Source organism: Falco punctatus, assembly GCF_963210335.1.
Source record: "Falco punctatus genome assembly, chromosome: 6".
Lineage (NCBI taxonomy): Eukaryota > Metazoa > Chordata > Aves > Falconiformes > Falconidae > Falco > Falco punctatus.
The window spans coordinates 79511766-79536837 of NC_137585.1; the positions used below are offsets into that span (position 1 = coordinate 79511766).

The 25072-nt window shown below is 38.7% G+C and overlaps 1 long non-coding RNA gene across 1 annotated transcript in view; it reads left to right on the top strand.

The window, feature by feature from the left end:
* The window catches only part of LOC308065277, a 29805-nt gene extending 6534 nt beyond the window's left edge, over positions 1–23271 (top strand). The window contains exon 2 of the long non-coding RNA XR_013928726.1: positions 812–23271. This is a non-coding gene — a long non-coding RNA (uncharacterized lncRNA). The remainder of the gene's footprint in view (positions 1–811) is intronic.
* Positions 23272–25072: the final 1801 nt, after the last annotated feature.

Here is a 25072-nt window from a genome sequence, read left to right on the forward strand (position 1 = left end):
GTGGTAGCACCTCTGGGATAACATATTTAAGGGGAAAAAACTGATGCACAACAGCAGCAGCAGAGAGGGGGGTGAGGCTGTGTGAGCGGAGCGTCCCTGCAGCCCCCCGGGCCAGTGCAGGCGGAGGGGCAGGGGGGCTCCAGGCCCGGAGCAGAGGTTCCCCGGCAGCCCCTGGGGAAGCCCCTGGTGAGGCCGGCTGTGCCCCTGGGCCCGTGGAGGGTAACGGTGGGGCAGATCCCCACCTGCAGCCCGTGGGACCCCACGCCGGAGCAGGGGGTGCCCGAAGGGGGCTGTGACCCCGTGGGCAGCCCGTGCTGGGGCAGGGTCCTGGCAGGGCCTGTGGCCCCGCGGGGAGAGGAGCCCAGGCTGGGGCAGGTTTGCTGGCCGGGCTGGTGGCCCCGCGGGGGACCCCGGCTGGAGCCGGCTGTGCCTGAGGGGCTGCGCCCCGCGGGGGGACCCCAGGCTGGAGCCGGGCGGGGTGTGAGGAGCCCCCCTGAGGGGGAAGGGGCAGCAGGGGCAGCGTGTGAGGGACTGAGCGCAGCCCCCAGGCCCCGTCCCTGCGCCACTGGTGGGGAGGAGGGAGAGAAATTGGGAGTGAAGTTCAGCCCAGGAAGAAGGGAAGGGTGGGTGGGGGGGTGTTTTTAGGATTTAGTTTTTATTTCTCGTTACCCTAATTTGATTTGATTGCTAATAAATGAAATTAATTTTCCCGAGTCAAGTCTGTGTTGCCTGTGACAGTAATTGGTGAGCAATCTCTCTGTCCTTATCTCAACTCACGAGCCTTTTGTTATATTTTCTCTCCCCTGTCCAGCTGAAGAGCAGGGAGTGACAGAGCGGCTTTGGTGGGCACCTGGCATCCAGCCAGGGTCAACCCACCACGAGAGGAATTTTCATGTAACAGTAAACAAGTCAACATGTGAAATGCAAACAAATGTTGCAAACACTGGCAGCAAGAGCATTACACTAGACAAAAAGATGTAAGTGAAGAGATGAAGATTCTGCTTTTGTGTAGTTGAGAATAGGGAATATTAATGCAGGACATCATAACAGTCTATAAATACCTTCAAAGAAAGATTATAAAGAAGGAGTGTAGGTATTCACAGCTTAAAGAAATGGGTAGGATAAAGAAAAATGACCTGAAAATAAGGCTGAAGATGTTTAGCTGAATATTATGAAAAGGCTGTGATCCATAAAAGGAAAGGAACATCAAAAACTGAGTTAAAGTTGGCTTGTGTTTGAGGTTCTGTAAGTAGAAATATTATCCAATGAACTAGAAAAACAGCAACAAAAAAATCATATATTAAATGACCCTGTGAAATAAGAGCAAGGAGAGAGACAATCCTGAGAAGGCAATGAGAGCTGGTGGTTTCTAGCACTGAAGTTAAAGTCCATGTCAACCTGTGGAGTCTGTTCAGTAAGGCAAAGTATGGGACAAACGTGGGGGTTTTTAGCAAAAATTTATTATGTTTGGGACTAAGAATATATTCATTGCCATGATATAGCCAGGGTAAATTTCTTCCAATTTCAGGTGAACCTGCCTAGAAAATTATTATTCCTGTAATTAGCTAAAACATAGAAGGGGGAACTCCAGTTTCTGAAATCTCTTCCCTTAGCTATCATGGGGATGGACACCACCCCTCCCCCCAAAAAAACCCAAACAGCCAAATCCAAACCCAAACAAATAAACAAAGCAGAAATAGTTTTGTTAATATGTAAGATACAGTCAGTAGCAGTTGTGTTTGAAAAAGTGGATTTTGTTAGCAGCCTGACCAGATCAGAGAATATTAGGAGTGTCAGATTAGGCTCAGAAAGCCATTCTTGGCAGATCTATGCATACAAGTGGGGAAGGCTCAAATGCACATAGTTCAAGCTGATGAGGCAAGAAAAAACTGTAGTTTAGGATCCATTAATTTCATTCAACTTCAGATGTATAAATCTACGTGCACTCCTAGAGCACATATTCTGTTTTATTTTCATTTGAATGGAATGTAGCTCATATGCTCCAAAGTCACCCCATGATGCCAACCAAAGTTCCCTGCTGGGGATAACTGTGAGGTTATCTTAAAAAATGTGCTCCTGTTTCAGACTGAAAGACCTGTTTAGCCACAGCCTTGGATACTTATCTCAGATACCTAAGATACCTGTCTTTCAGGTTTGTTAGCATAAGAATGTATCACGCTGAGTAAGGCAGACCCACACTTAGGGGAGGAGGTGGGAGCTTTACTGCTGTGCGGGGCAGAGTGGCTCTGGGCATGCATGTTGAAGAAACACTGGTATCTAGAGAATTTCAAAACCCTAAAGGAGATACCTGGTGAATTTAGATATCTGCAAGTTACTGAGCAAGGTTTTGTTTTGTTTTGTTTTGTTTTTTTTAAACAGCAAATCTGAAAGTGTAAATTTCTGTCATTGCCCTTGTAGGCATTAGATATAATTTCTGCATCTGAAGTTTAGTTTCACAGTTAATTTTATTCACATGCCTCAGACTGGTTTATGCAAGCTTTTGATATCTTGTATTTGGGTAGGTTCTTTATTATGTAAGACCTGCTGATACTTAGGTACTCTCATAAAGACTTTACAGTTTTCCTAAAATTGCCTTGAAAGCATTGTTTTAAATAATGTTTCTTTTCCAGAGCTGGTTTGATCTGAGAACATTTCTCCCCCATGTCTGAAAAAGCACACTATGTGACACTTGCTCACACAGATGCACACACGTGAAGACAGTCATTTTCATGCATATTCTTTTGTTGATAAACCTTTGGCAAGTACGTCTCCTGTCAATTAGTAACAACACTATAGCAATGTCACTGTCTCAAGCTTGTTGTTGACGACAGAAACAATAAAAATGATCTGATTGTGGCAGTTGGTTGCCCATCATTTGGAAAGACTACAGTTTAATTTCAGCTACATATCTCAGTGAATTCAGGGTTGAAGTATGCAGGACTTCATTCTTTGGCTGAATATTTATCATTTTATATAGTTTTAAGCACTTGAACATGTAGAGAACTAAACTGCTCACATGTAAGAATCCATTCTTGAATAAAGCATGTCCTGCACAAGCGGTTATGGTCTCAAATGTTGCAAAGTTGTATCTAAGAGCAACCACTCTTACCTGTGATATCCTCACAGTACAATATCACACAGTACAAATCACCTACCCTAGCAACTACTAGTCCCCTGTTAAGGGCCAATCATTTTATTACATTCTCCCGAATCTTCTAAATCTTTTGCATCTCCACCCTGTACTGAAATTTGTTTGGATAGAAAAAAACACTGAGATTTTATTGAGAATAGGCAAGAAGTAATTTTATGGCCACCAGAGGCTTCTGAAATTATAGATTAAAAAAGAAGATTTGTATTGTAACATAAAGGGTATCTGAGGCCTTTTTCTCTGAGAAGTCTAGGGAAATCAAAAATACCATCCTTCTTCTTGGGAAAATTTTGTAATATCTTTGAACATTTATTTCAGCATAGTAGTCCCACAGAACAAGCAGTGGTCTTGCGGTTACAAACAGAGAAAGATGCCATCTGGGTTTCATTTGCAGCTATGCTGCTGACTTGCTTTGACACCTTGAACAAGGCATTTAACATCACTATGGCTCAGCTGTAAATGATAATTAATTACAGTTGTGTCCAAAAGCTCCAGTCAGGATGAGGCCCAAACATGCCTGCTACCATACAAACCAGGTCTGACAGCATCCCTGCCCTGAAGAATCTAATTTGAAACAAGATGCAGCAAGCAAATCTAACACAAAAAGAAAGAAGGGAATAGACCAGAAGAGGGCAATGAAAATAAGATAATGAGGTTACTTAGGGAGCCATTATAGAATTTGAATGTTCCAAAGCATTAATTAATTGATTAATTAATTAAAATTAGCTCTCCCTAACTGCAGTACAACTCTCCACCATGGATTTTGTGTAGATGCCATTGCAGAAGAAAATCCTGAAGAAGTGCCTAAAGGAGAGTAGAAGTGAAGGCCTTTGGGTTAGGTCTGACAGGTTAATCTATAAATCAGAGTAATATGGAAAGAAGTGCAGAGCTGATAAATAGAAACTCAAGCCTGACATCCCTAGGGAGAAGAGGGAACACAGAGGTAATCATGTATAAAGGGGTAGTTTTCATTAGTTTTTTAGATTTGTAAATAAAAAGCATGTTACTAAAGTACATTTGCTTATCTTATTGCAAATGTCATAACTGAACAGTAGTAATACAGATGTCTGACTGAACTTTTTTATTTCACTTCTTGAATGGTGTGATTTTCCCCTCTTCAAGTAGCTCATAGCAAGTGCAGATGTTGAAAAAATAAGCAGCAGGTCACCAAGAACTTGTGCCTTTTCTTTCACATATCATTGCCATCTCTTTCCTTGCAAATGAAATGTAAACCAAGGACTTTGCCATCAGCAAGAATTTCTCTTTCTCTCCCCTACATCTGTGTTCTACCTGCTATTCGAACAGCCTCGCCCCTTATGGGTCAGCTCATGCCCCACAGAAATAAGTATGTTTTCCTTCTGTTCTCGCTGCCTGTTTCAAATGCCATTTTCTGCCTCTGAATTGCTCTGAATTTACTAATTTGCTTTCCCTCCCCAATTTTTAATATTGTCTTCTTCCCTTATACTCATTCTCTTAGTTGAATTTGAGATCAGAAGATTATCTACTTTACCCAGGTATATGAAACAGGGTGTATAATTTAATCACAATTATGCCTGCAGGGAGGACCAGTATAGCAGGCAGATGTGAAGAGCAAAGAAGGAATCCAGGCATACTGCAATGTTGATTTGTTATAGGTTAGTGCAGCAACAAGAAGTCCTACACACTGATGGAATAGGAAAACCAGTAAGAAAAGGAATGGACTTTCTCCCATCATCAGTTCCAAAACAGGTACAGAAGAGTTTTCACGTTGAGTCATACCTAGACAGCTAGATCTTTACTTAACCTACAGCAAGGTAGAGTCAGATGATAGTCTGTAGAAATGTAGATGGTAGTGCTGGCCTGAAGACGATTCTCTTGTTCCTAAGAATCTCTTTTTCTTTTCATTTATTTGAGGTTTTGAGGCAGAAAAAGAGTTTTCAAAAATTTTCACAAGCGTCGAGATAGAGAGATCTTTTGGCAAAGCCAAAGCTGAGTGCTAATGTCCTTGGTGTAGGCTAGAGGCTACTCAGCTTCTCTCCAGGAACTTCATCCTGTATGCAGTCATTCAGTGACATTTTCAAAACAATACATTTGGTGAAACAAAACTGATTTCTAATTAATGAGATATTTTAAAGTGGGAAAAGATCATGTTTCAATCTGTCTTAATAGCTTGTATGCCCTCTCACCTGGTGTTAAAGTCAATGGTAAAATTCCACAGACTCCAATATGACAAGATTTCAACCTAAGAATCTAGCTTATTTTGTTACCAGATGGAAAACCAGTTTTGAAAGATCTCAGAGAATCCACTGGGTGACATTCATTGACTGGGAGTCAGCCCACAAACAGGCAGAAATATAATTTACCTTCATTTACTAAGAGCAATGTCAGATTTTTTTACTCCCTACCTAAACCTTTTATACAGCAACTTTAGATCTGCTCTTTTCAGCTTCCTGTTCTGGTTCTTTTTATTTCTTTGAGGGTGTTTACAATTACGTGGGGGAGAAAGGAATGACAAATGAAAGCACCTTGTGATTTTGGGAAATCATTTAGTTATGTAAGAAACACTTTTGCTGGTTTTCCTGAAAGATACAAGACCAATAAAATATTATGTGGGACTTCAGTGTATGGCAGCTAATGGGAAATATTTGAAAAAATATCAATCAAAGTGTTGCAAAACATAAGAAACAGCTCCAGCTGCAAAGTAGCATTTCTTCATTATGCTTTACACACAGTTTTGTCATATTGCTTAGTTTAATTAGAGCAGAACTCTAGCTTCTGCTCATTGGTTTAGCGGGTACCATAAAATGAAGTTTATTTAATTTTCTAAAATAAGGAAAGCAGGGTAAAGTTAATTAAAGTTAATTACAGTATAATGAATCATTCACACTCAGAGTGCCAGTGTTGCCCAGGTGATTACTGATGTCATCCTTCCCGAGCACTCCTACCCTCTCCATTATGGGTTTTTCCTTCCAGCAGTGTGGGGTGTCTCCCACATACCTTTTTTATTCCAATAATATTTTCATTGGCTAGTTCAGAATGAAGATGGGGGTTGGTGGGTGGGGGGGAAGCTCTTCCTCATTTCTTTCCTTCTTTCTTTCTTACTTTTTTTTTTTTTTTTAATGCTTTCCTCAGGCATAATTTTCATTTAGACTTCTGATTGCCTTTTAAATTTGACAGAATATACCTATAAAATTTGTTAGTAATTGTTTCATTTCCCATCCTGGCATGTGTAGTTAACCTTGAAAGACTGATTGGACATTGCCTGCGCTGAACCCAACCTTTACTGGCACCACAAAGGTCACAGAACAACTCTCACTGAACCTGTGCTTTTAAACACAAGGTTCTGTACATATTTGAATTACAATGCTTTTACTGCTCATTAATTAACCATTAAAAGCATTAACTAATCACTGTCTATAAGACTAGTTTAAAAATTGCTCTGGCATGAAGTGCCCCTTATCTACCTCAAAAACCAAAACCTTTTTGGACCAGCAGAGTATTTATAAAAACCATGTTCAATGTGTTTTTTAATGAAAACGATATAAGGAGACAAAAGGTGACTTTCTTTACATTTGGCAACACCATTTTCTTCAGTTTTGCAACACCATCAGTAATATTAGTATTCTGTACCTATGTTGTGGGAACATCCCAAAGCTCCACCTACAACAATTGTCTTTATTTTTCTAACTGTTGCATGAAAAGTTAATTCTTTGTTCAAAAGCTCTTCAGTCCATAGTGACTGCATGAAAAAGTACTTATATTATTAAAATGATACATCCTGAGACACAGCGCTAAACACTTTTAGTGTCACAAAAAATATTATCCACACTGAAGAAAAAAAAAAAAAGAAAAGAGAATTAAAGCATTATGAGAACGTTCCATTTGTTGTTGTTAACACTCATATTATTTTGGAAAACTGAGCTCATTGCCATGAACTTTAACGCATAAAAATAAACATATGATATATTGCTTATATTGGAGCAATGTTCTGATGTTTCACAGTTTAGATGTGCTAAGTGCTACGAGACTTAAAGAAAGAAACACAAACATTAATCTGAAGAACTTCACAATTAACAAGAGGTTGAACAAATATATTCAATATATAGAGATGTAGCTGAGAGACGTTCAGGGCAGTACTAACTAGTAACTCTGCAGGCAAAAAAATTGTCTTGAGTGGGAGCCTCACATCTACATACACATAATTACCAAAACAATACTAAAATGTTATTTAAATTAAAAAATTAAAATCAGTGAGATACCAGAACCAGAGGTACCAGGAAAGCCTTGTTCCAGCTCTTTATGTGTACAAATTTTGATATGGTCTAATTGTGAGTACATTTATTTCTTCTGCCAGACTTGTCACTTGAGTATGAAGATAAGATCTTCCAACTCATGGCATAGATTTCAGCCACCATACTCAGAGAAGTAGCAGACACGAGCTATTATCCATCAGACAGATGGCTCTCTAGAGGAGGAAACAATATACATTTTGTTCAGTGGTTTGCAGCTGTTCAGAAGATAGCAATGAGGTGCTGAAATTTCTGCCCCACAAGGGGAATGTTGATCTAAGTCTGAAACAGTGCTTAAAGACAGCTTAGTCAAACACATCTAATTGGCAGATGTTTTGAAATGCAGTATAAAGTGGTTTGCATTTCAGACTATCATGTGAGAAATGTAGGACCTGCTCCAAATTCTTAGACTTCGCGTGACATCTCCATTATCTGGTTGGTCACATCAGACCACTGGTCGCTGCCTGCTTACGAGTGTAGAGGTATGAAAACCTCATTTACAGTAAGATTGTAGTTATAAAAATACAGTGGTATCACTTGGTGGGCTAGACAAGGAGGAATTCTTTCTTTTCCTGCTACAGATCAATGCACAAAAAACCCAGACACTTTGGCAGTTATCACATTTGCAAAAATTAATGGAATGCGCTGTATCCCCTTGCACTCACCAGTGATTAGCAGCAACATGGAAATAATTATTCACATGTAGTACTCTGTGTCAGAGAAGTGCTGTGATAACTATTAAATTAAAAATTTGGAAGTGCTCTGCTTCTAACAGCGGAGAGTTTAGGCTTGAGGTCAGTATTATCACCACCATTTTTGTAGCCTGAAAGGTGGCATGATCTAACAGAACAGAAACCGACTTCCAGAAACAAGAGTGTTGGTTATGGTGTAGGTATTCTCAGTAACAGTAACACCTTTCAGGAGAGTATTAGAAATGGGGTGTGGGACTAATCTGTCCAGATGTTGCTGTCACCAGAACAAGTCAACCAAATCCCTCTCAATGGCGTCAATAGGAAGTGAGGTCCTCTCACAGTACTGTTTTGCTGTCCTAGATTAGGCAGATGTAACAGGACAATGGATTATAACATAAAGGCACCTGTTTCTTTCCTCTAATCATGAATGGATGTTTGGGTGGCTAGTTCAGCTGTAGGATTATGGATAGGTGTTATACTGCATCTGGAACATCTGCATGGAGCTACTAGGTGTGGAACAACTCTGACAGGGCTCCTACGGCTTTCTGGAGGAGCAGCAGGAAACTGGGAAAATCAGGGGAATTTTTAAATTGCCATCTAAACAGATTGTAGATGACCATGCTTTGGGCATCTAGTCACTCAAATGAAGTTAGGAGAAGAGCCTTAACCATGCTGTCTGTCATCCATGTAAAGACTGGAGGCTACGTCTTCATTAAAGTCATTGAGTAATTTGCGAGAATAACTGGTTTGACTGTAAGACTAAATTTTACTTACCTTTTTACATAATACGTAATGAAGTGGGAACAAGCTGAGGTCTCTGGTAACTGAAAAGCATTTGGGGCTGTTAGACTAGTGGAAAGCCCAAACTGCCATCCTTTGCTATGTACTGTCTCTGAGTATGGCAAAACTCATTTGGGCTGACATTGTAAATCAAATGTTTCATTCAAATGACTTATGGCCTCAGACAACAAGCACTGATTTCACAAAAATAAGCAGCATGATATGTTTCAGGAAAATAAAAATTATGCAACATCAGGCACAAATGTCTTCAACATTGCCAACTAAATGAATCTCTGCAGGGAAATGTAAATACAGAAGCCATTAAAGACTGGTCAATGTACATTTTAGGTCTCTGAACAATAACATTGAGCAGATCAGTAATAGAGCCCTTCATAATTTGCAGTCTTTGCAGAAACAAAGAACTTCTATTGTATTTATTATCAGATAGCAGCATTCCTGTCTTGAAATCCAAATACAACAGGAACTCCGTTGCCCTCTGCAGTTATTTTGGTTATGAATAGGGGCTCTGTTTAAGATCAGCAGGGTGCATACACCTAGGAGGACACTGTGCTCCTGAAAGTTAACTAGGAAACTGTTGACTCAGACTCTGCTGATGAACATCTCATAGCTTCAGGCTCCAAGTCTCTCCATTTGCTCTTTTATTTTTTCTTCAGCAGAGTTCATATAATTTGTAATATATCCAGAGGGTTACTGTGTCCTCAAGTATTACAGCATACATGTAATAAATAATACAGTGTTACTGCTAACTTTTGCAAAAAAATATTTTGCTTGGGAACACAAGTGTGTGAGTCCATTTCTTTAGGTTGGGTATTTTAAACAGGTATTGGTGGTAATTACACGTATTCATTGCAGAACAATCCACCACTGCAAGAAGATTCTAGCCTTTTTGAAGAAGTTTCTGAATTTTTTTTTGAAAGAAATACATGAATAAGCTAATTCATGAATGAAAAAATTCATAAAATACATTAATAAATCAGACTTTAATTCTACATGCAAATATATACATATATATGCATATGTACATATATGAAAAATACCTGGTAAAATCATTCAATGTAGTAAAGCATCACAGAGATGAGATTGCCATGCCATTAAAAATAAACTGTTTGGGGTTTTTTTTGTTGTTTTTTTTTTAGTGTAGAAGGAAACTGCAGAACAATCGCTACCTAGTCACTAAAGGTGAGTCCGAAGCATGGGGAGATGAACAGAAAGGATTCCCACGGAGTCCAGCTAGTTTTGTCTCTGAGGCACTGAAACTGAAATAAGCTTTATGCAGAGGAATCCCAACCTCCTGGGGTCTACAGACTCTCAAACTCTTCTGCCTGAGAGATGCCAGAAGACTGGGAAAGTATGGGTCAGAATGGCTCAGTGCTGGCTGGATGTGAGCCAGCTCAGAGCTGGATGAGGGATGACTACAATCAAATAAATTCTGACAGCTGGTATCTAGCATGAAAGCTGGAAACCAGCACCACATTGCACATTGTCCTATGGACCTTCCATCCAAACCCCTCTTACCCCAGGCATCCCTACATGTGGCTCCATTTCATGATGAAGACATGCTTCCAACAGAGCATTACTACACAGAACCACACTTGGAAGCTTGATCATCTCTTTTGGTTTTCCAGTTTCTGATATGACTCATCAGCCAGACTAAACGAATACTGCTCTGTTAATTTGTCCTGGCCAAGGATCTATTTCATACTCTGTGACTCCCCAAAAGCTTAATGCCATTAGGATTATCTACATTTGTGGGTAAGAGTTAGTAAAATCAGGACTTTACAGCTGATGTTCTTTGACCAACTTATTTGAATTTGTGAAACAATTCCTTCTTATAGCTGTTACAGTATGTTTTTTCTCATATCATATTAAAGATCCAGATTAATAAGAGACTGATTTTAATGTGAAACTATACACATGAACAGTCTTTGAAACCATTGAAAAAAATCATGATTTTACCAAATTTGGACAGAATATTTCCCTTGTGTATCTCCTCCAATATTTCTTGCCTAAAACTTTTGCACTATTTCTAAGAAAGAGGGGGGAAAGGGGAAAAAGGGAAGAAATAAGCAGTTTGTTCATGCTTTAAAGAAAAACCCTGATGTGTTGGGATATTTCTTTTCTCCAAACACTCTAGCTTTGTAAAAGTCAAGGCCCTTGAGTCTTGCCACCAGTGGCATAAATTAAAACCATAACTACTGAACAAGTAAAATTTGGGCCAAAACTATAAAAACACTATATAGGAAAGTACCAAAAGGCTGCAATTGATAACATGGCCCATTCCCAGATTTTACACTGAAGACTTACTGGGTATAATGCTTCTAAGATTTCCATCATATCTTGTGAAAAAGTGAGATCCATTTTATTCTTTGATAGAACAATCACAGGTGCCTACCCTTACAAAGGGGTGCTGCAGATTCATGTGCACATAGGCTTATTGATCCTCCTGGTGGTTTCTGATTACTTATACAGTGAGTGTCTACATTGTATTAGAAGAAATTTACCCAAATTATCCCATGTGCCAAAAATACAAATGTACCTACAATATACAAATGCACAATACATGTACACTGATATCCTCATATACAGATATTGTTTATTTAACACAAGTGATAGCCTTAGGTTTCTAAATGAATGTGTCATGGATCACTGACTTTGAGCAATGTGAAATCCATCTCATGACATACTTATGAAAGCCAGACCAAAAGTTTCTTTGAGGAAAAATTGCTCTCCATAAGGTAACATTCACCCACACATTTTATGGGCTGTTTGCCACCTGAAGTTTTAAAAGGTGAGTAAAGATTGACACATACTCTTTGTCTACTCATAGAGAACTATGTAAATTTATATTTCAAGTTTTATTTTCTTGATTGATACTATTATTTTCTGCATATTATTTACTTTCTGTGTTGCCACATTGTACTCTGACACTCTGAGTAATAGCACTCAATAAAGGCAGAGCAGGACTCTGACAATCCTGTGTGCGAAGCATGACAGATGGTACCCCACCTAAGTGGCAGGGTTGCAAACATTCCCTAATATGACATCATTCTCCTAAAAGCTACCTAGATTTCAAAGCCAAAATCTGGGACAATACCTGTCGATCTATCTATTTCAGGTTTTATAGTATGCTCGTTACCGTGATATCCAGGGACACAGGGATATATTCTGGAGTGGGGGGATGGAGAAAGAAGAAAATGGTCATCTTCCATCAGTTTCTCCCTTGCATAATGGAGAAGAAGAATTCACTTTAAAGTAACGAGGAGGGTGGATGAAAACTTTTCTTTTTACTACTTCTGTTCTTCATTTATGATTTTATCTTTCCTTGCCTCTTTCTCTTCCCCCTCTTCCTTTCACAGATTGTGTAGACTCCTAGTCACAAGTTGCTAACACTCAGTCTACATTTGCTTGCTTACAGCTATTTTCTTTTCCTCGTAATTCATGCTTTTCACCAAAAAACAGTTACCTCTGCTGAGCTATCCCCTCCCAAGAGCTGCCAGTTCAGGCCACCGGAATCCCAAATCCTTTCTCTGCATTATTGAATGTCCTTAGCCTGTCCCATTTCTGTATATGTATCCTTGCCTGATCACCCATTATCTGACACCTTCCCCTTACGGTGCAAATGCATTCCATTTTTTTTCATGTAGAAGCTCTCTGCACACAGGCTGAAAAGCTTTCATTTAGCCAGGTTCTGCCTCACTCATCACCTTCATTCCAGTCCAGCCTCATCAGAACTGCTCCCACTGGCTTCACCCAAATCCTTGTATGTAAACCTCATGTCCTACCCTGAACATTACGCTGAGGCCATCGCATTCAACCACCTCGCGGAGAACAAAAGCGTGAGTGACGTTTGTCACGTTTGGTTTGCCAAAGGAAGTAAGTGCATGCTGTAGAGCTTGTTCTGGTAAACTTTCTTCTTTTAGGAATAGATTTCTGCTGGATCTGGAGGAGTAGAAGAAGCAAACCCTGGATATGTATAGCTGCAATTACACCAACTCACAGAACTCTGTGATTTGTTCCCCCTAGCCATAAGCTTGCTCTGTTGCAATTTTGTTAATTACCCTAGCCCCTGTTGATAGACCACCCTAGCATCCCCCTCCTAGCAGCTGTTGCATTAGGAACTGAAATCCTGCTAACAGACTTCAGCATCCACTGTCGTGCTATATCAGCCTTTAAAGTGCAGGAGCCCAGATGTCACTGCATTTGTTGCTCAAGGACACTTCTAAAAGTGGATCTTTTCCTGTGGTAACTGGCCAGGGTGTTTTCCCCCAGGTCTTCCTCCTGTCTGATTTAGAAGTTCCTAATGAAGTGTGCAACACATGATTTGGGAGGCTGAAGGCGCTGTCCCTGAATAGACTTTCTCTGGAAAAGAAACACTGCACTACTTGAGCAGAAAAAACAGCAGAGAGAATCTGGATGAAGGTACACGTGTTTCCTGATGGATTTTTTGTTTCTAACCTTGATTTGTGTTGGAGATACCTCAACAGCACTATAAGCTGTGCTAGCCTGCTCTCCGTGGCACCAGAAGACATAGCTGTAGCAGTATTTTTTTTTTTTTTTTTTTTTTTTTTTTTTTTTTTTTTTTTCCTGTAGGATCAATCAGTACTAGTTTGGAGACTATACTTCCAAAAAGCATTCTTAACCCCTCCACCACTTTACTCTGTAAGGTTAGACTGTTTGGAGCTGCCACTGATGCCAAAGGAACCTCTAAGTACGCAGACTGTATGGAAGCTTTCATAAGTAAAACAGCACCATTGCCAGTAATTCTTCCTTTCTTTTATTAAAAAAATTTACTATTGTGAGACAGTATTTTAAAAAAATAAAGATGCCTCAACAATGAATCACTGGCTTGTTTTCTTTTGCTTTTCTCAGGCTAGTCACCAGCATCCTCTGCAATGTAATGAATGGATACATGGAAGTTGATGACTATAAAACTTCATCAGCTATTCAAATGAAGGTATCCTGCTATTGCATAGAACAGAACACATATCAAAACATATATCCAGCAGTTTCTCCTGTGGATTTACTACACAGGACCTTATAAAAAATTCTTTACCATTCCAGAAATCAAAGACAGTAATGGTTTCCTTGGTTGCTTTCCTTCTTTGCTTTTGACACTCGGAAATTTTGAGATATTTGGGGGTTTTAGCACTTACCAGTTCAAATGTGCTTAGGGAATAGATGGGTGCTGTGTGGCTCACAGGAAAAGTGAAAGTAGAAGTACTCTTGTTCTCTCGTATTTATTGTTATGGTCTGCTACATGCAGGATGAGACCTTGTAACCTATATGGTTATAGTCATGTCATACATTCCTATTCAGATAGGAAGAGAAGAAAATTATACTCTATTTGTTGTTATCTTTTTAACTTACCTCACCCTAGATAGCTGTGAGTTTTTGCCCCTCATAAATACTGAAAACCAGTGATAAGATTCAAAAAAAGGCAGAATTAAACATTCACAAGACAAAAGGCACAAATATTCTACTGGTGTCTCAAAACAGCTTGGAAAAATAAGTGTGTTATATCACTGCTTTTCTGCCCATTGCAGCAAATATCACATCCATATCGGATTCTCCAGAAGCTATGTGCACTAGCTTAACCTGTTGTGCAAATCAGACTTTCAGCAACTATATTTTTCTTTTCTGCAATCTGATTATTTCTAATGAGTTAAATGGGGTTCAATTAATGTTTGAATGGAAGATCGGAGAGCTTGTACGTATTCATTTGGCAGTGCATATATGTTGGGTAGTATAACACAGGATAGTCCACTGGTAGATAGCACTAGGTTATTTGTGATACTATTTCTGGATGTAAGAGAAATTTGACCTCTTTTATTTAATAGGTCTTTATTTGTTTCTCAAAACAGTTAACTTTTCTTATCCTGAGCAGTTTCAGCTCTGATAATTATTTTTGAATGACCTACCTTTTAATGAAGTGATACTCCACTTATTTGCTCGTCTCCTGTGAGTCCAGTACTTCTACAGCCTCTTAAAATATTGACTAGGATACCAACAGGAAGCTCAGGAACTTTAGTGGCTGATGAGGTATTATATGTTTCCATTTTTAAAGGTAACATCATGATATTACCGTTTGTAATTGTGGTGGTGAACTGATTAAATAAACTAACGCACTAGAAATATAGCTGAGAACTTCAAATTCATCTCCTAGCCTTCATATTTGTCAAAGTAATTTGAGGTCATCGCAGAGAAAACTATTCAAATCAATGTGAATGAAATAGTAAGCTCTAAGTATAAAAATGAACTTATTCAGTTAAAATTTTCAGATATTTTTGATACACTTATGCATTTTATGTGGTTATTTAGACCACAGCTGAACCAAAGGGCATGTTATTCTGGAATTCATATAAATGTCCCACAAGCACTTTCAACAGTACAATATTTACATTTAAAAGAGACTAAGAAAGTTCATAAGTTTGCAACTGTCCCAAATTTTACATTTTTTTCTGTTAGCAACTTTTGCTAAAGCCATTTAAAGTTAAAATGTAAATTTAAAGCAAAATCCCTGGTCCCTCAATTCTCTCTAGACATATAGACAGCATTCACATGTAAGAAATGACTTCTACTCTGAAGTACTGTATTGCTATTGAAATAATGTTGCAGAGTAGATTTGTATATATCAGAATGGGAGAAATACTTTAAGCACAACCACAGCGAGCAGGCAAATTACACACATGCACTCACACAAAAGTATCTGTATGAAAGATAACCCAAAATTGAAGAATGTCAATTTAAACTGCATATTCAAACTTCTGAAGTTATAAAAAAAAGAAAAGTTAGCTGTAAAAAAAGACACTGACAAAATCAATTTGCTTTACATTTTTCTAATGCCTCAATCTTAACATTTTAACTGAGAACACTGTAATCAGAATGGTCCACATTAAAAACAAACAAACAAAACCCCCCAAAAAATGAAAACCAAAAAAACACCTAAATAATAGACACTATTACGGGAGTTTTTCAGTTTCCCCTTTTGATACTCTGAAACAACTTTTGCGGATGCCTGAGAGAAATCGCATAAGCTCACTTCCCTTTCTTTCTTCCTCCTTCTCCCTGGATACAAAATGCCTTTCTGTCTGTTCTTCTTTGGTTTCAGCTCCACAGAGGCTTTCTGTTGTGCCATGAACCAAACAGCAGAAGGAAATATGTAAAGAATGAAGCAAAGAAACCCAAGAAGAGAGAAAGATTAATTCTAGGATAATATAATTCTATATTATGTTACACTGGAACAGGCTTCCTAGAGAGTTGGTTGATGCCCCAAGCCTGACAGTGTTTAGGAGGCATTTGGACAATGTCCTTAATAATACACTACAATTTTTGGTCAGCCCTGAAGTGGTCAGGCAGTTGGACTAGTTGATCACTGTAGGTACCTTCCAACCGAAAGTATTCTACTCTATTCTAATTCTAGTCTGTTTCTATTCTATCCTATATTGGACAGAAAGGTTCCCTTTAACACTCAAGGATACAAAATGTCTCCTATAAACTTGGTTTTCAGTGCAAAACTCCCTAAGACTCAGCCAGATTTCTGGTACTGGAAAGCTAGTTAGTCCTTGTCCTAGTCTTTCTAAGTGTGGTCATTGCCCTGCTGAAGGAGCGGGAGGTGCTCTGAGGGTCGTTGACTGTCCAAGTGGCCGCACAGTGCAAAGCGGTTAAAAAGAAGCTGCAAAAGCTCACTTACATTTGCTTGGGAAGTTCACATTTGGTTCATAAAGCACTGAATTTTCTAGGCAGAGTTTTAATGAAGGTCAAGGAAAGGGGCTGGAAACAGGGTTTATGAAAGTGTTGTAAGGTTCATTATTGTCATTGTGCGGAAAAGGATAATTTCCCTAAGAGAAATGGTGACATATACATAATAAAGTCCCTGTCCCTGTCATGACAGCTCAAGAGCATGCCATTGTTACCACCTATGTCACACTGCAGGTGTGCCTGCCATATGGGTGACAGCCGCTGACTTCTCTGATCAACACATAATTATCTCTGAATAAAAATGCACGTCGGAGTGGCTGGACATAATGGATTGAGGACCCAGGGCAAAATGCTCTTTGTCGCATCCCGCAGCACCACCTGGGGGTAGGAGGGGGCTGAGGGGAGCCACAGGAGCCGGGGCAACCTTGAGAAACCTGCAGCGGCTGGGCCGCCCTGAGGTTATTGTGTTTATCCTTCCTGTCTTCTCTTGGATAGGAGAGGTCACTTGGTTAATGGTAGGATGCCCCTGATGGAAAAGGTCCTCCTGATCAGGGCTATTCTCCACTGATCTAACCATATATCTCTCTCACAGCATCTGGATAGTTTCCATTTGCAGAGTCCCCTTCCCCCATAAGATAATAAATATCATATCACAAGGATGGCAGTGCTCCTTCATGGAACACTGACTGTTTATTAGAGGCAAAAAGTTTAAGAGAAATGCTAACAATGTTCATTAATGGCCTGCATCCAGGTTTAATGAGGCATGTCAATATGCGGACTGGGCAACATCAGTGGCATAATAGTGGTGGTAAATGGGAGTAATTGTATCCAATTGTACGGCACAGCTTCCAGGAATGAGCCCGAACTGCCAACTGACAATGACAGAGCAATTATGGGAAGGCAAGCGAGCTGTGTCAAATTAGCACTTGGTGAGAACTCATTTTTCAGAGATGTGCTTGCTCTACAACACCACAAGTGATAGCTACTTTATTGTGAGTGATAGGAAGACCAGCACTTAGACTGATGTTCTGATTTGTCAATAGCTGTATTTGAAAGCTTAGTGTCACAAATATATAGAGATATTCAGGGAGAGAGGCACACTGCTCATGATCCGAAGGATAAGAACGTCGCTGAGAAGGTCATCTGTCAGTGTGAGCTGTCAAAGAGAGATCACACTCTATGAAAAGGGAACATTCAGCCGACTTAAGTAATTACCTTTGACTGAGATTTGAAGATGTCTTCTTTTGTTGGCCTACATTGACTGCATAATTTATAATTTACTGCAATCAGTGAAGGGCCAGGAATTGTAACTAAGAAAATCCTTATTTTATTTCTCATAATTACATTTCTTTTTTGCTCCCTTAGTGCCTCGGAACGAAAAAGTAAGATATTGATAAAATCTTTTCTAGTAACTCACTCAAATCAGCTTTATCTTTTAACATATCATACCCAAATCAGAAGGTTTGTTGTTTTTGTTGGGTCTTTTTTGATCGCAGATATAAGCCATACTCTATGCCATCTTATAAAGTACACTACATTCCTAATGTGGCTTTATATGCTTTGTAGGATTACCAGTTGAAAAGGATAAAGGAATAATTCAATTTAGTCTTTCTAGTGCAGAATAAGGAAGGGGGGGGGGGGGGGGGGGGAAGGTTTGGAGTACTAAGCACCGAAATTGTAATCCACATCCTATTCGGAGATAGAGATCAGTTTGATATAGTTGTCAGAACTGCAGAGAGATAAGTATTGTAGCAAATATTTTAGAACTTTGTGGATTAATAGAATTTTCATTTCTTGGTGTCTTTTTTTCCCAGTAATCTCACTGGATCAATGTTTGAAAAGTAATTTCTTAGCCTTTAATAATCTTAAAAACAAAAGATAATATATGACCAATTATGCTCTGGGGTATAACAAGTATTACATTTTTGCTTTTTATCTTAATAGAAAAAATATCTACTTACATTTTATTAACTAAAAATATAGCATGAATTGTTATCAACATAGCTTTTGAATTTTTATTTTCTCAGTAAAAAAGTAATTTTGGAATCCTTTCTTTGGTTTTACTTATTCTGCTTGCCACTGTGGGCTGTTTGGTGTATCAAACTTTCTGATTCAGTGAAATCTTTTATTGGGAGTGGCTGAATGATTAATGAATTGTAACAAAAAGAGACCAGGGATTAGCATGCCTTCTGGCCAAAAACTGATGTTTAATTCCAGGTGTATTGATTAGCTGTATAGTTATTGACAAAAGAATTAATTTAAGTACTTTAAGTCAATGTTACTTTAGCTGAAAACTCTACCTTTAGGCACAAGGAAATGCTAGTACAAAACTAGTCAATTAATATATTGTCAAAGTACTGTCACATGAAAAAGGCTTTATGTCTTCATATCTTACACTTTAGGTAGGATTTTTTATGTCATGCTAATTTTCTAAGATTCATCGGAAGCTCATATTTAAAATTCATAATTGTGGGTTTAGTAATGTTTGCTAATTATTTAATGTTTCCTCTGAACTTTAAAGATTCTTCTAAAATATACTTTGTTTTCTTTAGTTTGAATTTCAGTACCTGACATTATTTTAAATTATATGCCTTGCTGATTCTGAAACACATTTTTAATCATTATTTTTTTATGTTTCAGAATTCTTTAGGCCATTCAATTTCCTCCATTGTTGAAAGCTGTTTAATTCACAATGCCTTGAGTACAGGCCCGTCATCTATTCTATAGTGACTATACCACTTAATAATGGAATAGTGCATCAAAGTGCCACTTAGGTCTCAAATTGTTATGTATGACTGTCAAAGCGGTGAAAAAAGCAAAAAGAAAAAAAAAAAGAAAAAAGGAAAAAAAAAAGCCTTGATTTGTCTTTACTACTGGAACGTGAATTTGTCAGCCAGGTTTTGAAATCACAACAGCATTGCTTGCATCCCCAGCGAGATGTCGAAAACTTGACAGGTACATATTTTTTCAACTACAAGCACTTCTATAATGAAAACTAAATACACAAATCTTATTTTTTTTGCTCTTGACAGATAGTTGTTGCCAATGGGATTTAATGTTCAGGTTTGAGTTGTCAAGAGAAATAACCAATAAGCAATCCAAGTAGTCAGTATACACATATTCAAAAGCAAAACTCCTGGCTTATGTGATATACTGGGAAGATTTGAGTGTATAATTAACTAACTGAGGAACCAAGGACACTTAATCTTCCCTCTAATGGCAAGTTCAACCCATCACTGTCTCTCTCTGGGGGACAAACTGTAGCTTGTTTTCTGGTCACCAGGGCCTTTGGTTGTCATTTTGCTCTTTCTTATTCATCATATCCTTGAGTTCTGGCATTGTTCCTTTCATCACTACTGAGACACAGTAAGAATTAACAAGATAAACTATGTTTCATTCCTGAAACTTTATTAATCATCTTATGTATTTTTAAATTAGGGCTGTTCATCTGTTTAGCAACTCTGTCACAAAACTACCTGCTTTTCTTTCAGAGTACAGAAGAAGAATATGCATTTGTACATTTGTTGCCTGCATAAACACGCATTTACAATATGTACACTGGAAACCATTAACAATATCTTAAAAAATGCTCTAGGAGCCGTCATTTACCTCCAGGCTATACAGTCATTTCCATGGCACTGCATGTCTCGCTGTATATGTGTGTGCACAAGCACGTGCAGGATTTACGTGTACAGGAGAGAAAAAGCAGGATAGTGGTAAGGGGAGACTGAGGAAGGGAGTGTGGAAGAGGCCAGATGTGTTTTGCATTGAGCAGCTCCCCCTCCCTAACCCCCACTGGGGCTCTCAGCACTCAGTAGGAGAGAGCCCAAAGTGGCAGGCAGTCCCAACAGTGAAATGTTGCAAAATTCAAGCTCTGCATAAAAATGACCACATAGTTCCTGGTGTGAAAGCCCTCTTGCACCACTCCCATGCCCCCTAGGGAGTAAAGGGGACCCTGAAATGACTGGAGAGAAAAAAAAAAAAAAAAGACTTCCATTTGCTCACAAAAAGGCAATGAAAATGGCTGCCTTGTAGAATTTAAAAAAAAATTAATAATAATCTTTTAATATTCAGGACATGGAAAAGAAGAGCGTAACACAAGAAGGGATCAGTATGTCTAATGCTTTCTGGGCCACGTGCCAGGTTTGCAGACCAAGAATCAGGGGTCTCCAACTGCTCCTCCCAGGTTTTTCATCTCTATGCACACCTAGATGTGGGACGTCGCACACAACTGATCCAGAAGCGTCAGGTCACGTGTATGTCCTAAATGTTCCTCTTATAAATATTCACATAGTGGGAAGTGTAATGGCGATTTTGTAAACCAGTCAGTACGGTTATTACGTTTACTAAGCTACTGATTGTTTACCCAGCAAAAATGATTACTTGCTGGGAAGAAATTTCGAAAAGCTAGATTATACACAGAGAAACAAAAGAGATCTCAACAGAAAAAGCCAGAACTTACAGTACACGGGTAAACCCAGGGCTTAAGGTATACATTGTGAGCAAGGAGAGTCAAAGTAAAGGCTGACACAACTTCCTTACTTATTCTTCTTGAATCGCTACTGTCACTTGTGTACAGTAAATCTGTCTTAGTTCATGGATCATTGACACCATAGACCAAAACGTTTAAGGTCGCTGTATCAAAGTAGTTGGTGTGCTTATGTGTTATGGACTTGATCCTGGTAGGTGCTGGGTCCCGGCCAGCCAGCTTCAGATGGAGCTCAGACAGCTGCGTGGCTCGCAGGATTGGACCTCTAGCCTGTGTGGTAAAGAGCTTTGCCATTTTGCTTGAAAAAAGATTGCACTTGTGTAGTAAATCTGCTTTCTGAAGAGGAAAGCTGTGTCCTTCTTCAAGTTAATACTAAATCTTGAATGTCTCTTTTTATCTAAAGAGTAATTTGTGCACAATTTTTTTTTTTTTGTTTTAAAACAAATAAATTATTGAACTATCATGAACAGTGAGAGAGAGCAGAAAAATACTTGAGACCGCTCATTTTGATAGTCCTTTTGGATATGCACATTTGTAACATTTAAACATCAAGTTTCTCCAGTTTCGTGACATAATAATAAGAAAAAGTTCATTAGCCCTTTCCAAAGGGATTGAAAGAGGATTATAATGTAATTACCGACAGACCCTTAATACAGTGGTAGAAGTGACTGATGTTATTCTAACACCAGCAAATTTACTGTAGATACTTTTGAGTCCAGCTATGCGTGCCTGTCTGCTTAATGCAGGTGCTTTCAAACAGGAATTGTACCTGATAAAAAGCTCACACCCTGGCTGATATGCATGTTAGAGGTGCCGCGTGTTGTCATCTGCAGGTCTGGATAGCTCAAGGTTATATGACTGGGTTAATAGGATGAGATTCGTGGTTTAACACTCTGGCTTCTAACACACAGCCATAAAGACACCGAATGAAATACAACCAGCTGTCTCCTCCTAGGAAGCAGTCTGCAGGCCTCTAGTGATTGTTTCAAAAGTTAGAGACTCTTAAAGTCCTACATTTCAAAGCGTCTCATTTGTACAAGGACTTATAAGCGAAATAGCATGGAAGAGACACCCACATGAAGGAAATCTGTGTTTAAATATTTATCTGATGGTTTTTATTTTTAAAAACATAATCTTTTGTACAAGAGAAAAAAGATAAGAGAATTATTTTCATGAAACAACTGATCTGTATCTAATCTGCAGAGACATATTAATATCAAAAATAGACTCTCTCAAAAATCAGGCATAGCAAAGATTTCATAATATATTTGATTAATCAAAACCCAAACGGAAAGTTCTGATCTTCCCAGATGCTGATAAGGCTTACAACTTGCTTCAGGGCATTATAAACCATGCAGCACCAAATGCTTGCATATATTTCATAACACACCAAGCTCTCAAATATTTCCTTAAAAAAGATCCATCATTAAAATTGTACTGCTTCTTTTCCTGGGCTGTGCTGTACAGACATAGCAGCATGCACTAATCTCTACAGAAACGTTTCTGTTTTTTCAGTTCCTTAGTCTGCCACACCAACATGTTAGATACAGAACAGATAGCAGGTGATGGATTTTTAGAAACTGCAAATAAGAAACAGGAGCAAGGATCTTCAGCCCTGTTGGCTGAATGGTTAGTGGGGCCCAAGAAAAAGGATACAAATAGTTTTATTGTGTGCTGCTTCAGTTCTGGATCCATTTTAGTCCAGCCTATTTTGCTGACTTAAATGACATTTGAGAATTATTTCAACTTGTATTAAAGACATGTCCACAGACTACAGGCTATTCTCTGCGCAATGCTCTGTAAAAGAGTGAAGAGAAGATTGAAATTATGAGAGAAGAAACAGTGACTTTATATCAGCCAGAGGTTGCACCTTTTGTATCGTGACCTACCAGAAAACCAGAAGTGCATAGAAGTAAGGATACCAATAAATGTTTATGTTGCCCAGTCAGAGCATAAGCAGTATTTTGTCACTAGGTGCAATAGCATGAGATACTCAGCATCCATAATCCTCTTCCTGGAAACACTCACATCTTGCAGATGTTCTGTCATCATTCTTTGCCATTGGTGTCATACATGCTTATCAGTGGCCACATTTTGGAGGAGGGAGGGGAAAAAGAAGGGGGTTATCAGCTGAACTGAAGAGGGCAAATCTGTCCATCGTGCCACCATTTAATGCCCGGAATGAAAGAAACAATCCAAAGAACCAGTTTATATCACAGCACTGAAGAAAAAAAAAATGTAGAAAATTAAGGCTTTTCTCCTTATTTGTTAAGGCTTTTCTCCTTATTTGGCTTCTTGTTAAAATATGGTGTATAAGCTGGGTGCTGTGCATGGTAACAAGCTATAGCTAGTGCTCCACATTAATCATCTAAAGTATTGAGTCAGCTCTTTCTTAAAATTAGTAATGAATTTATTTTAAGTTTGATAGTAATACATGATATATTTTGACACTTCTCAAGAGAGGAAAGTTGCCTCAGGTGCAAAGTTAACACCACAGGAAAATTAAAGCCAAGGCTAAGCACACTGCCACTACTGCCCTTGTATTGGGTTTACATGTTGCATATGCCTAAAATTAGCCTTTCTTAAACATTTAACTGTCTAGACCATATTAGTTTCAAAAGGAAAAAAAGCTGTAATAAAAAAGGAAGGAGCTCAAGCTTTCACAGACTATCTTGTTCAAACAGCATCAGGAATGGATTACATCTTTGTCAACAGCAGTGGCATTGCTAACAGTTACAGTAAAAAAAAAGTCACAATCTACACTGGAAATAGAAAACAAGGTCAAGGGTGATATTTTAGCTAAAATGTTTCTTCAGCTGCGGACAAACTAAAACAAGGTTCATGCATTCTCTCTTGTAAGCCCCCAGAAAGCCTGATAGGCAAAGTTCTGTTTCCCATATTTTTTATTTTTAGTTATTATTGTTCACATGATGTCTTGTCAACCCTTTCTTATGGCTCATTTTAGGCAATGGAGCAAACCACTAGCAGTTTTCAGCTTATGAGAAACACCAGTAAGAGGGGCAGGTTATACAATGCTGACTTTGAGAACAGGGTTGGTGTCTGTTGTGCAAAACTGTAAACAAACAATATTGAAGGCAGCTTAGACTTTGATAAAAGTATCCAAAAGATTAAGGGTATTATTTCCTACCTCTTTTGTCTGCTGACATCTTTTGCTTCCTCTCTCTACTTTTTTCCCCTCTTCCAACCACATCTGACTTCATCCACAGCTGAAAAATGTGACCTTGGACTCAGGTTACCCTAAATGAAGTAAATAAATGCAAGTCCCAGTCACTATGTGTAAATCTGTAACTGATCATTCGGTGCCAGCCAGAATTATTGTCATTTTTTTCTCCTTTGACATACCTTTTTATCCTTTTATAGTCCCCCTTCCTCATACGGTTTTTCCTTTGTTTCCAGTGACTGATCTGGCTACCTTTGGGGATATTCCATGTTCAGAGTTTTACAATCTAACTTCAGATCTTACACGCTGGAGATACGGGATTTCTGCAGCTCACAGTACAGTTTGCCTGGGAGATTGGTAAATTCATACTATGTAGATGTAGAAACCACATTCACACTTCTAAAACATTATTTCATGCATAGCAAGATATTATTGTGATAAGAAAGTCAGAATGATCTAGTGGAAAACAAAATTAATGTTGAAAGTAGTTGTCTGATGTTTAACAGGAATGAGTGTAAGGAAACACAACACAAACCTTGACTGTTTTCCCAATATATGCAAGGGATCTGCGATCTCTACCAGCTGCTACAAAAGTCTGCCATTTAGAAGGAAAAGGTAAGAGCAAAAATGCCACAGAGATGTAGGATATACCAGAGAATGCTGGACTGGTTCATCATTTGAAAACAGGAGCATTTTAGTGAGATGCAGAAAAACCTGGGACACAGGAAAGGAAAGGAATGAAATAATGGACAAAAGAGGATTTGGTCAGAGGAACTGGTTAAATTCTAGGATAGA